We start from the raw sequence: 12,680 nt of genomic DNA, 5'->3' as shown, positions 1-12,680 counted from the left end.
CCAAATGATCAGCTCAATAGATGCAGAAAAACCATTTGACAGCATTTAACATTCATTCATGATAAAACTCTCAACAAAATAGATTAGAGAAAACATATCTGTACATGATGAAGACCACATGTGACAAACCCACAGTGAACATCATACTCAATGGTGAAAAGATGAGAGCTTCCCCTCTAAGATCTGGAATAAGACAAGGATGTTCACTCTTACTACTTTTATTCAACATAATACTGGAAGTCATGGCAACAGGAATCAGACAAGAAAAAGAAATAAAAAGCATCTACATGGGTAAGGAAGAAGTAAAATTTCCACTATTTCCAGATGACATAATACGATACACAGAAAATTCTGAAAAACCCACTAAAAAACTATTAGAACTAATAAAATAAATTCAATAAAGTTGTAGGATACAAAATCAGTATACAAAAATCTGTCATGTAAAAAAATACAAAAAAACCCCCACAAAAAACCCCACAAAAACCTGTCATGCTTCTACACCAATAATGAAGTAGCTGAAAGAGAAATTAAGAAAAACAATTCCATTTACAATAACACCAAAAAGAATAAATTACCTAGGAATAGATTTAACCAAGGACGGGGAAAGACCTGTGCTCTGAAAACTATAAAGGACTGATGAAAAAAATTAAAGAAAATGGAAAGATATATCAAGTTTATGGGTTGGAAGAATTGATATTGTCAAAATATCCATACTACATATAAAGCAATCTACAGATTCAATGCAATTTTTATCAAAATTCCAATAGTATTTTTCACAGAACTAAAACAAATACCCTATCAAATTTATATCAAACCATAAAAGACGCTGAATACCCAAAGCAATCTCGAGAAAGAACAAAGATAGAGGCATCACAGTCCCAGATTTCAAGATATACTACAAAACTACAATAATCAAAACAGTACTGTAGTGACACAAAAACAGATGTGTTAATCAATAGAACACAACAGAGATCCCAGGAATAAACCCATACTTAAATGATAAATTAATCTATGACAAAGGAGGCAAGAATACACAATGGAGAAAAGATCATCTCTTCCACAAATGGTGCTGAGAAAACTGGACAGCTACAGACAAAAGAATGAAACTGAACTACTTTCTTAAACCATACACATAAATAAATTCAAAATGAATTAAATACCTAAATGTGAAACCTGAAACCATAAAACTCCTAAAAGATAACCTAGGCAGTAATCTTTTTTCAGCCTTAGCAATATTTTTCTAGATGGGTCCCCTCAGGCAAGGAAAACAAAAGCAAAAATAAACTATTAGGACTATATCAAAATAAAGAATTTCTGCACAGTGAAGGAAACCATCAGCAAAATGAAAAGGCAACCTACTGAGTGGGAAAAGATATTTGCAAATGATATGTCCAATAAGGGATTAACATCCAAAATATATAAAGAACTTGGAACTCAACACTAAAAAAAATGGATAGTCCAATTTAAATGGACAGAGAACTTGAGCAGGTATTTTCCCAAAGAAAATATCTTTGGGATATGCATGCATGCAGATGGCCAACAGATACATAAAAAGATGCTCAAAATCACTAATCATCAAGGAAATGCAAATCAAAACCACAATGAGGCACTACCTTACCCCTGTCAGAATGACTAGTATCAAAAAGACAAGAAACAAGTGTTGGTGGGGATGTGAAGAAATATTGTGTACTGTTGATGGGAATGCAAGCTGGTGCAGCTACTGTAGAAAAGAGAATGGAAATTCCCCCAAAAATTGACAATAGAAAAACCATACAATCCAGTAATTTATCCAGAGAATATTAAAATACTAATTCAAAAAGATATATGCACCCTCATGTTTATATCAAAAAGATATATGCCACGTTTACAATAGCAAGTTATGAAAAAAACATGTGCCCATCAATAGATGAATGGATAAAGAAGATGTGATATATATTTACAATGGCATATTATTCAGCTATAAAAAAGAATAAGATACCACCTCACACCAGCCAGAATGGTTAAAATTAACAAGACAGGAAACAACAAATGTTGGAGAGGATGTGGAGAAACGGGAACCCTCTTACACTGTTGGTGGGAATGCAAGTGGTACAGCCACTCTGGAAAACAGTGTGGAGTTTCCTCAAGAAGTTAAAAATAGATCTGCCCTACGACTCAGCAATTACACTACTATTTACTGCAAAGATACTGATGTAGTGATCTGAAGGAGCACCTATACCCCAGTGTTCATAGCAGCAATGTCCACAATAGCCAAACTGTGGAAGGAGTCACAATGTCCTTCGACAGATGAATGGATTAAAAAGATGTGGTACAATGGAATATTACTCAGCCATCAGGAAGGATGAATACCCACCATTTACACTGACGTGGATAGAACTGTAGGGTATTATGCTGAGTGAAATCAATCAGAGAAAGATAATTATCATGGTTTCACTCATATGTGGAATATAAGAAACAGCTCAGAGGATCAGAGGGGAAGGGAGGGAAAACTGGGTGGGAAGTCATCAGAGAGGGAGAGGAACCTTGAAAAACTTTTAATTGTAGGAAACAAACGGAGGGTTGCTAGAAGGGAGGTGGGTGGGGGAATGGGATAATTGAGTAATGAACATTAGGAGGGCACATGATGTGATGAGCACTGGGTGTTACACACAACTGATAAATTATTGAACCCTGAAACTATGATGTACTTACCATATGATGTTTAATTGAATTTAAATTAAAAAATTTTTTTAAGGAATAAGATCTTACCATTTGTAACATGGACAGACCTAGGGGATCTCATGCTAGGTGAACTAAGTCAGAGAATAACAAAGACCATATGATTTCACTTATATGTGGAATCTACAAAAAAAAAACCAGACAAATAAAAATAGAAATAGAATCATAAATACAGAGGGAAAACTGGTGGTTGCCAGAGGGGAAGAAATTGGGGGGGTGGATGAAATGAGTAAAGGAGATTAAGAGATGGGGATCCCTGGGTGGCGCAGCAGTTTGGCGCCTGCCTTTGGCCCAGGGCGCGATCCTGGAGACTCGGGATCAAGTCCCACGTCGGGCTCCCGGTGCATGGAGCCTGCTTCTCCCTCTGCCTATGTCTCTGCCTCTCTCTCTCTCTGTGTGACTATCATAAATAAATAAAAATTAAAAAAAAAGAGATTAAGAGATACAAACGTCCAGTTATAAAATACATTAAGTCATGGGGATAAAAACACAGCGTAATCGATATTATCAATAATATTGTATGGTGACAGGTGGTGACTACACTTGTCATGATGGGCATAGCTTAATATAGAGAATTTTCAAACCACTATGTTGTACTCCTGAAACTAACATACCATTGTATGTAAACTACCCTTCAATTTTTTTTAAAAAAAGAAGTGAATAGAGATATTAGCTTTATTAAATCAAATATGGATGTTAAAAACTTAAAGTTTACAAAAAAGAATAAAAATAAAATGTGTAACTTTCAGTCTAGTAATGGAAACTAAAGAAAACGTGATCCAATAGAAGGCAGGAAAGGAGAGGAACATTTTCCAGAAAAAAGAAATTTCAAACAGAAAGAATAAAGTGTAAAATAACTTTCATACCTTTATGTATAAATTATAAAATGTTTCATCAATTCTAAGGTGCACAGGTGTTCACATTTTAACATCTCTGAAATCAGAATGCACATTTCAACTGATGTGTTTTAAAAATTATTGTTGGCCATGCACAATTATAACATGGATATCAATAATATGCATATGTGAATATCAAAGTGCCAGCATCAAAACTTGCATAATGGATGGCAATACCTCAGAAGAAAAACCTGAAAAAAATAGTAGAGTAGTATTTTAACTCTTAAGTACCAAACAGTTGTGGGGAGTGATGAATCAAACAGGTTTTACAACATTCCCAAAGCTAGACTCAAAAAGAGGTTTATTCTGTGTAATTGCAAAGCCAGGGTAAGAGCCAATTCTAGTGGCTTTTAGTTCTTTTGAGAAATGCTGCTTTTCAAAGCACAGGGGGAGACAGGGCCTGGAAAACACAAACATTGGTGACCCTACATCAGAAACTAATTGAGAAGAGTTATACTCTGAATGTGATAATTTTTAGAAATACTTTGTTAATTTATCTCACTTATATTTATGCATAAGATCAACATATTATTTTAAAATATTGATAATTAATTATAAATGAGCTCTTTTAATAAGGTCCAAGTAAGCATTGTGTCACTATTTAATTGCCGTATAATTTTTTAAAGATTTTTACTTATTTATTTGAGAGAGAGAGAGCATAAGTAGCAGGGAGGGGGGTTGGTGGCAGAGGGAGAGGGAGAAGCAAACTGCCCCCTGAGCAGGGAGCCCAGTGTAAGCAGGACCCGGAATCATGACCTGCACCAAAGGAGACTCTTAACTCACTGAACCACCGAGGTGCCCCTATTTTTCTGTTTCTTAATGGTAATTAAAATGATGTTGCATCATTTAATAAATGTAAAGAAACTGGGCTTCCTAAATAAAATACAGAGACTTGCAGATTGTATTTTGAAAATCTAGTTATATGTTGTTAATAGGAGACTCGTCTTAAACATAATGACAGAAAAATTCAAAGTAAAAGAATGGGGACATATATCTGAAAAATACTAACAATAACAATAAAGCCTCATCTAGACATATAACCAACAGCAAAATTGACTTTAAAGAATAAAGAAATAATGAAAGGAACAATTCATGAGGAAACTAACAATTTTGAGTCTTTATGCACCTAGGCTAAAAGCAAACTAACAAAATGGATTTACTGGGAAGGACCTAGAAATTCACACTTTTGATAGATTTTAACTTACATTTTTCATTAATTGACTAAGTGGTCATTTATAGAACCCTACAGACAACAGGGAAAATCATACTCTTTTCAATCACACATGGAACATTTATAAAGATTGACAATGGACAGAGCCACAAAACAAGTCTCAAAAAAAAAATTTCTACATCATACAGAACATGTCCTCTAACCAAAGCATGGTTAAAAACTAGAATTAAAAAACACTTCTGAATAATTCTTGGTTCAAAAGTAATTATAATAAAAATTAGATTTAACAAAACCAAATACAAATTTCTTGAAAAGACTATAAAACAATGGACAAACTTCTGGCAAGATTATTTAAGAAAACTACTCAAATGCTAAAACTTAGGAATAATGGGGAAACAAACTATAGATACAACAGTGTTTTTACAGAACTTTTAACAAAGTAGTCCTAAAATTCTTGGAGGAAAATGAATTTGAATAACCCAGGTAATTTTTAAAAGGAAGGTCAGTGTGTCCTCATCTATTAGAATCTAAAGCTCATAAAACCACAGTGATTAAAATATGTATTAGTGCAGAGATAGAAAATAGCAGTGTAGCTGGAGGGAACCTAGTAACAAACTCAGGTACATATAAGATAGTGTACAGGTAATACACTAGAGGTGACCTAACAAAGGAAGAGAAACAATGGACCATTCCGTAACTATCATCTTAACTGCCAATGCATGTGAGAAGAAATAAGACACCTACTTCACATGAATAACAAAAATAAATTCCATATGGATTAAAACCTAAATATGACAAGAAAAGCCTCAATACTTTAAGAAAAAAATATAGCATAAATAACTTTATATGTTAGGGGAGGATTTCTTAAACAAGACCAAAAAAACATACAGGAGAAGATTGATAAATTTCAGCAGATTAAAATTTTTAAGACTGTATTACCAAGTATATAATAAACAAAGCCACAGAGAAAACATCTTCAACGCATAAAGATGAATATCCAAGATATTTTTAGGACTTCACCAAATCAAAAAGAAAAAAAAAGGCAAAATAATGCAGAAGAAAAAAAATGGACAAAGAATAAGAAGAGGTAATTTGTGGAAAAAGTAACCCAAATGGCCGAAAAACATATAACCACTAGCAAACAGAAACACAGATTTTAAACAATGAGTTTCCTTTGTAAACTTATTAGACTGGCAGTCTGATCTCCCCAGTGTTGGTTGAGACTGTGGGAAATCATAAACTCCTAAAGAATCAATTTGAAATTAAGTGAAGTCTACACATCAGCCAATCAATTTCTACTTTAGTAGTATAGATATCTTTAGAAAAACTCCTGAACATGAGCATAAGGGCACGTCTGTAAAGAAATTCCCTGCAACAATAAATGTACTGGTAAGAATATGGGAATCACCAAACTGCTGGTCAGCAATGGAGTAAATAATCAAGAGTGGCTTATTCATACAAAGGAATACTATGATCAGTTTGCAAATTTTAACCAAAACAATATTAAGCAATATGATGTTAAGTTTATAAGAAGACTATCTATAAAAGGATAGAGATAATGCCACCAGCAAAATATCCAAAATCCATTCAGAACAATACTATATAGTTTATGTATATGTACATGTACATGTATTATATATGTATAAAAAGTGCCAAAACGTTCAAGGGTTCAACTCACAGTATCTTTAAGGGATTGTATATTTTTAGGATAAAGAAGGATGAAAGCTGAGAATTTAGTCATATTTGTAAAGTTTTATTTATTTAAAAGAAAAGAGATCTCAGACTATTATGGCTCATGTATTTGTTGCATTTTCTGTATCTCCTATTGTTTATTAATATAATTTTTATGATTATAAAGTTATAATTTTGTTCCATAAAGGAACATAGTATCACAATGGGGATCAGAGGTAAAGAGAAATTGTATTACCCCCTGGATTATGAAATAATGGAAAAATAAGATATAACTGATGGAAGATAAAATACATATTTATAAGCAACAAGGCTGATTCTACTGTTTAAAAACACTGAGATACCATACATGGTATGGGAATGAGCCCGATCTGTAAAACATCAGTTTTAATATCTATCTAGCAGCTTTTCCATGAGGCTTAGACATTATGAATAAAAAGATACACAAGTAAAGACAGATATGGACACAGTCATGTAGCAGATTGTTGATTGCTAGCCAACATCCATCTCTACTTCTCTTCTTTTTTTCATATAAATCCTAATTTTATTCATGTTTCACCCTTCTGCACATGGCCAGGTACTTTACAGGAAAAAGAACTAACCCAGCTCAGGAAACGGGCTAACTTGACTTCTTTAAGCCAGTATGGTAATCACATTTCCCTTACCAACGCCCGGTTTAGGAATAGGGGTCCAGCCCGATACAGCCAGGAAGTATTCCAGAAGACTTTGGGGAAAGACGTATTCCCAAGAAAGGGAAAACAAATGAAATGGCCCCATTGTTGTTTGCGTTTGTTATACCTCATGGGATGTTGTCTCTGGATGTGAAGCCGAGAGCTGCCAGGGCTGTGTCCTGACCTCGAGGTTACCAGTGTCAACAATAAGGGAGGCAGGAGGAGGAGGAGGCAGGAGTAGAAAGAACCTGACTTTGATGATATTTTTGAAAATCTGTATCAGCCAGCCTGGGAATCTACCCTCTGTCTGTACTTCTTGTTATGTGAGAAAATAACTTCCCATCTGACCAGGATTCAGTTAACAGGGTTCACTGTTACTGGTTGCCAAAACATCCTAAATGATTAAAAAAAAAAAAAAAAAAAAAAGTCAAGCCCAAAACCTTGCACGTCAAAGCCATGCTATCAAGGGCAGGTAACCTTATTTTTCCACGCCAACCTTTTCCACTCAGTCTCTCCTCGCTAACATCCAATACATTACCAAGGCAACACAGATCAAACTACTTCTGTCTCTATTCCGGTCACTCCTGTTCTTTTTTTTTTTTAATTTTTTTTTATTTGTTTATGATAGTTACAGAGAGAGAGAGAGAGGCAGAGACATAGGCAGAGGGAGAAGCAGGCTCCATGCACCGGGAGCCCGACGTGGGATTCGATCCCGGGTCTCCAGGATCGCGCCCTGGGCCAAAGGCAGGCGCCGAACCGCTGCGCCACCCAGGGATCCCCTGGTCACTCCTGTTCTTAAGTGAAGTGACTATTCTCTGTAGTAACTATTAGCATAGAACCCAAACTTCATTTCCTAAGTACAGTTTTTATTGCTCACTTGGGGAATTTAGGAACAAGGCTTATATTCATCACTCTGCAATTATGAATTATAGTTCAGGATTCACTCCGTTTAGTTTTTACTCTAATAAAAAAAAACCTCAGAAAGTATAATTTCAATGGATTACCTTCCAGCAGAAACCTTGGTATTTTACTACCACGAGGCAACCAAACTCCAATAGGGTCCTAATAGAAAATGAATCCTTTCAGATTTTTGACAGATAAAACATCACGTGAATTTTTTTGTTCTATTTATTTTAAGACTGGAGGACAAGACCAAAGACATCACAAAATGAAGAGATGATGCCACAGGAGATGTGAAGATAGGCATATTTTTTGAAATAGGAATCCAGTGACCATGTGGATCCCACTGGAAACTGTAATGATTTAATCAACAGGATAATAGACCATCAAGTAAAATAAGAATCCTTCCTTTTTAGCTCCCAAAAGTAGCAGAACATGATAAAGCAATATATCTGAGGAAGAGATTTTCCCCCAAGAGTGACAGTGGTTTACTGAAGCATAGACTTACCAGTGGGGGTGAGAGCAAATATATAACGTGAAAAGCCAGCTGGGCGAATCTGGTTTACCGTGGGTGAGACGGGGGAACCTCCTGGTAGGAAACCCTATCCTAACAGATCCAGCAATCACATTCCTACTAAAGGGTTTGCAGGCAAGAGTAAGCAAGGAACTAGCAGCTACATACAGAAGAAGGGCAATTGCCAAGACCAATTACAGAAACATCGCTCAGTCATAGTGCCACAAAGATTTTCTTAAGAAGCATGAAATGTAAAGATAGGAGTAATGTACAGAAGGTGAAGTTGAATAAGACACGAAATGCTAGAGGAAAGGTAAAGGACAAATGAACTTGCACGGAGCATAATTCTCTCCACACTGGATTGTTGGGGTGGGGGTGGGGGTGGGCAATGGCTGCAGGCAGGTGGATATAACTACAGTCTGAAATACCCACATGACTCCCTTGGAGTCCACGTTCTCTGCAGCTTCTTGCAAGATTTCATTATTCGGCCCCACATGGTTCAGGAAACCATACAGGTGAGAATTAAATTTTCATCTCACAGTCCTTAAGAGTCATGCTTCCCACCTGTTCAGTAAGGTGTTCCTTCAAGTTACTGCCCTTCGGGGAGTTTGTAATAAGACAGGGACATGAGCAAACAGTACCAGCCACCCAGCTCGTTCTGTCAGACAGAGTCATTCTCCAGCCTGGCCCAGCCAAGAGGCCTAGAGGCCACTGGATTTCTGAAAGCAGGCATATACTATCCTTTTAAGCTAAACACATTGCTCTAGTAAAATAAATAACTGGAACCTTATTAACAGATCCCACCTGCACGCAGTGGTGGGGAGAAGAGGAGAACAGACGTAAGTTTGCTGGGTAATTAACACACAAAGAGCACGAAGATCTTCTTCAAAGATGACTAGGCTGTACCGTGTCTGACCTTGAGCAGCAGGGGTTAGACCCAAATAAGTACTGGCCTCTTACCATGTGGTGTAACCCCCTGGGGGTTCTAGCAGACACCTATTGCCTATACAAGGCCATCTCCCTACCCTTCTTCCTCACTGGCAAAACCCTAATTTTGTTCAAGTGATCCCTCCTCAGCAAGCCAGATCTCAGTATTGTGGCCTGTCACCCAATTCTGTTCCAGGAAAGGCTGGAGATACAGAGACTACCCCTCTTTCCGCCACTGGATATTGCTTTGTGAAGACAGGAGCTGCAACCAGCAATCTGAAACCACTTTGGAACTATGAGGGAAACTAACCAACACAGAGGCCAACAAAGAAATAAAGAGAAAGGACCTTGTCTCAGTAGTGTCATAGATGTACAGAATTAACCAGTGTTGCAGTGCCCCACCCCCAGATCCCAGGAAATGTGAGGTAATGTGTCCTCTGGGCCACTTTCAGCTATCAACCTCTTGTTGGAAGCTGAAAATACAGTAATAGGTGCTGAACTCTGCTGATCCAAACATAACTGACAAAGACGCAAATTATATCAACTGATAAGATGCAAATAAAAATGTTTTTGTTCAAGGAATGTTCTTGCTGTTACGTGAACAAATGTAACAAATCCAAAGGCAATTCATCTTCAAGATTTGTAAATACTTTGTCACATGCTTAGAGCATTAGGTCTCTCCTCCAATTAGCAAACTCAGTGATCATTGTTCAAAATCTCTGTGAAGGCCTTTCCCAGCTCTTTTCAACACATTCAGTTGTTCCTTAGTATTATTTCTCTGTATTTTGTAAATACTTCTACCAAATGGTTTGTAGTTGTGTATCTGTTGCTGTCTCATGTGAGTTCCCTACAAAAGAAATAATATCTGTGATGATTAATTTTATATGTCAACTTGACTAGATCACAGGGTACCCAAATATTTGGAGAAGCATTATGTCTAGGTGTGCTGTGAGGATAAGCTCATCTTTCTGTATGCGGTTAACATTTGAATCATGGGACTTGAAAGCATATTGCCCTCCCCAATGTGAGCGGGCATCATCCATCCTCAATGGATGGATGAGAATAGGCCAAAGGTCATCCATGAGGCCATGGCCATCCATGAGAATAGGCCAAAAGTCAAAGGAAGGGAGAATTCTCCCCTTTTCTGCCCGTTTGACCTGAGACATCAGTCTTCTCCTCCCCTGAGATTGGAAATTACACCCTGAGCTCACTTGGTTCTCAGACCTTGAGAGATGGACTGAACTACAGCACTGCCACCCTGAGTGCCTCCACCACCTCCACCCCAACATCACCACCACCAGCACCACCATCACTTCTATCACAACCACCAACACCATCACCACCATTGCCATCTCCTCCTTCCCACAACAATGCCTGGCACATACTACACCATGAATGTTGACTGAGTGGGTGAACTTAAACTATTGGCCATCGTTTCCTAACATATTCTTCTGTTTCATTGCCATTCTCCATAGGACTGCAAATCTGATCACAGCACTCCTTTTTTGCCCCCTAATCACCTCACGGTCTGATACACAGTGTCCTCCAATGTGCCCTTTCATGTACGTCTCCAGATGGTAGCACCTTTGCCTTCTGCTTCAGTTGTACAGACCCACTGTAGTTTCCAGAATGGGTCAATAAGTCTCTCCTGCTTTTGTGCCTTTACTCACATGTTGTCTCCTGTCTGGAATTTATTTTTTTGTCTCATCAATCTGGCTAACAAATTTATTCTCCAAGCTTAAGCTCCTGCATCATTTCCTTTTGGAATTGCATCCTGAGCTCTATTTCTCTCATCACACATTGTTGATCAGTGCCTCCTCTGTACTTGGTTACTGGGATTCCATCCATCATCATCTTTTTCTTTTAAAAAAGATTTATTTATTTATTTACTTATTTAATTTATTTATGAGAGAGGAAGACAAAGAGCACGAGTGAGCTGGGAGGAGAAAGTCACACACAGAATCTTGAGCAGACACCCCCGCTCAGGAAGTGGGAAGCCTGCCGAGTGGGAAGCCTGATGGGGGCTGGATCCCATGACCTAGATATCAGGACCAGTCGAAATCAAAAGTCGGAGGCCCAGCCACTAAGGCACCCAGGCGCCCCTCCATTCATCTTCTATTACAGCACTTAGGCTCCAGCAAAATGGCAGAGCTTCTTATGTACTTCCCCTCCTGGATGGTGAGGATGAGAATTAAGCCTTGCCTGTGCTGTATTTCCAGCAGGTGGCACATTGATAGGCACATATTTAATGCTGAAAAAGCATTAATTGAATGAATAAACGAATGAATATTCCATTACATTTCTTGTGTGGGTTAGACACCATTCAGTTAATGAAGGAGAGGAATAAATATACTTGGGAGTGAAACCAATCTTATTAATAGTTTTCTGGAAATCTGGATAGAACACTATATTCAAAAGTTTGTTAAATAATAAGCATAAGTATCATAATGTATTATTTAAGCATGTGTACTGAATACATTAGAGGGGTGGGGTGGGGGACATGGCTCCTGAATGTGTCAGGCACAGCTTGTGTACCACTATCCCAGTTCCATTTTATTCCAGATGCTACTGTAATGACCAATCCTGTGCAAGCTCCAGTTTTGTGCAGGTATAATCTGATGGTGTAATCACCTCAACACGACAGTTCCTGTTTCTACTAGTCTTGGAGCTTCACTGAGTGGGATACCTAACCATGGGAACTGGCTCAACACTCAGGCATCAGCAACCAGGAGTGTGAGTGTGTTGGGGGTGGGGAGTAGTTAATCGGGAGTATTGCCTGAGGGGCCACCCTTGACCAATAGGGGCTAAAGCCAATGAATAAACATTTCCCCTTTACCTCCCTCAGGCAGGCAGTTATGACATACACCTCAATAAGGCTCCTCAGAAGGTCCTGGCAGGATCCAGCACCAGTTGCCTGCAGCAGTGGGGAATTCAATTATACATCCCTATAGCTGCTATCCCTTTGGCCTTGTTTCATCCTCCCTAATCCTTCCCTTCTGTGTCCTGGGGTCACCTTTGTCTAAAGCTCCCCTCTCAGGGACACCAGGCTAAAAAGGACTTTTGCAGTTTCAGGCTTAAAACTATGGGGAGGTCTCATGCTCTTGCATTCTGAAAAACTACAATTTTCAAGAATGAGATTCTTTACAATATGGAAAATGATTTGGTTGTAATGTGTTTATTTCTCCCTTTTTGAA

The sequence above is a fragment of the Nyctereutes procyonoides genome, unplaced genomic scaffold (genome assembly GCF_905146905.1).
Source record: "Nyctereutes procyonoides isolate TBG_1078 unplaced genomic scaffold, NYPRO_anot_genome, whole genome shotgun sequence".
In the NCBI taxonomy this organism is placed as follows: domain Eukaryota; kingdom Metazoa; phylum Chordata; class Mammalia; order Carnivora; family Canidae; genus Nyctereutes; species Nyctereutes procyonoides.
Note: the sequence above shows the minus strand (reverse complement) of the source record.